A 2,593-nucleotide genomic window follows, 5' to 3' on the forward strand; every position below is an offset into this window, starting at 1 on the left:
GATTTCTAGATCAAGTGGGGGAGTCTAATTCAACCTTATAGTACTTCTGCACATCTTTATCAAGCCTCCATACATGTAAGTCTATTTCTCCATTTTTAAATTTGAATGTTATTGAGTACAATTTGTACTTTTGCTTATTTAAATATAATGTTTTTTAAATTAATGAAGGAAATAATTTTTCAAATCTATGTAAATAACGAGAGAAAAGAAATTAGCTATTTAATGGTAGTTTATGCAACTTTGACCACCTAAAACTTAGATGAATTGATAAAAGGAACCTAGGAATGTATACCTCAGTCCAGTCTATTAATTTTAGCTTGTATTAATACTTTCCCATGTTGTAACAATTTAATTAGAGTAGACTTAAGTTAAATTTATATGAAAACTGTTGAAACAATCTATTAAGGTTGTAGCCATGCTTATCACTTTATTAATTAGGATCTTCTAATATAAAAATATTCACATAACCTATACTTGATTGACTAAAGAATATTAATTTTTAGGCGTAGATTAAATGTGCAAGTGCACTCTCATCATGTACACCTAATGTGCATGTGCATAGGGCCTTTCTTTCCCATAAGGGTGATTTTTAATCAATTCTTTTAAATCTTTTGCCTAACATAAATATATTAGAATATACCATAAATTTATATAGCAAAAAGTATTAAAGTTGACCTTAATGTGCATATGCATCCCTCTAAAGTGCACTAATTGTACAACAAGTATGTGCAGGATATTTTAAAACCTTTATTAGAGTAATTTTACCTACACTAATGTGATAGGAAAAGACCCTTAGGAAGCAACACTAGGAAACTTAAAAGTAATCCATGAAACTCTAGAGAGAGAAGGCTTCTCTAGTATTCTCTTTCTAAAAATATGAGAAAATAAATTATTACCTTGGTTTATATTTTTATTAGGGAATCTTGGGATTATAATTAGTGCTTGATTTAGCAATTAAATTTTGGTATGAATTTAGAGAGAGAATATATTTTAGATTCCCCTTATCTCTCTAGAATGGGATTAGGGTTAGAATGCTAAATTTTAATAATGAACTTCTAATAAAGTGCTAAAGGACTATGGGCCTTGGGGCATTAATAAGTGTAAAAAGGGGCTAAAAGTATATAAGACAACTATGAGCCCAAGTTGTAGATATCACTTTATGACTTTGACTCAGTATCAATCAAGCCTTAACCATGCAAGCTTTCATGGTCATCTAATCTAGAATTCCATGTAAATGATGTCTCGTGTCTCTAGAGTCCACGTTAACGAGTCTTCTCTTTTCTCCCTTCTTTCATTGGTATCAGAGTACCTTGTCTTTGATCCATGTTTAGCACTTTCTTGATATTTTAACCTTAATTTCTCACTATTTCATGGATGGAAATTTTTTCTTGGCATGGGAGAGTAATGGAGACCTTGGACTGAGTCTATGTTGGTATAATTTGGTTAAACTTTGGTCCATGTTGGCCAAAATTTGGGTTTTGCACCAAATTTGGGCCGAATTTGAGTAAGTTTGGGGTACCCGCCTCACGTCGCGGCTCCGGTCCAAGGGGGGGTCACAGATCGGGGGGTGTGTACCCAGGGACCAAAATTTGGGAAAGAAACGGGGAAATTTCTAATGCTCACGTTTTTTGCTCTTCTCCTCTTCTTTCTTAGTCTTGTGAGGGATATGGAGTTTCACTCTTCAAATTAAAGCTTGCTTAAGCTTAGGGTTCTGATTAAGAGAAGCAAGAGCTTCATTTCAAGCTCAAGGTTGTGATGATTTTGGCACCGAATCCCACTCGATAAGCTGTTGCAAGCTGTGCTTGAATTCGTGAAGGATTAGAGGTGATGGTGATCAATTCTAGCCACACCAAAGGCTCTCTATTGTGTATGGTATACTTTCAATTGATGCCTAAATTTCTCAAGTTTCTTTGCATTAGGGTCTCACTTCACATTTTGGGGAAATTGCAGATTCATCTTCTCAATGCTTTTCTACATCCATACATGTGCTTAGCTGATGCAAAAGCATGGGATTGCATGATTCTCGGCCTCTTCTTGTTGCAAATTAGGGTTTTCACTCATACTTTTTGGGATCCAATACAATAGACTTGCTCATATGGCTCTCCTCTACTCATCCATACCCTTATTACATAATAATAAAATAAAATTAGGGTTACGTGGTTAGGGTTTCTTTTGGGAGTTTCATTGAAGCCAATGCATATTCTCATTCCTCTTAATCTCCTTAATCTCGCCATCCATTGTTTGATGTCTTGGGAATCTCATACATGAAGTTATGATTATTGAAGCCAAATTTCTATTGATTTTGGATCATCTTTATGCATAAGTGCATGGACATCTCATCTCAAATGTGCATCAAGTGTCATTGAAGAGACCAACAAAGCAATGGAGTTGGAGCCATGAAAGAAGTATGTGGAAGCTTATTGAACCTCACTAACAATATCAAATTCTTATATTGGATCTTTTGATTGGGCATGTAATTATAAATGCCACATGTAAGTAAGCTTTACAATCTTTAATTTGAAGCTTACACATCTCACACACATTGTTCTTATACATTCATTTGTAGAGTCTAGATGTGTGTGAGAGTACCCTT

Source organism: Cibotium barometz, chromosome 21 (assembly GCF_041138505.1).
Source record: "Cibotium barometz isolate CiBa-2024 chromosome 21, ASM4113850v1, whole genome shotgun sequence".
Taxonomy (NCBI): domain Eukaryota; kingdom Viridiplantae; phylum Streptophyta; class Polypodiopsida; order Cyatheales; family Cibotiaceae; genus Cibotium; species Cibotium barometz.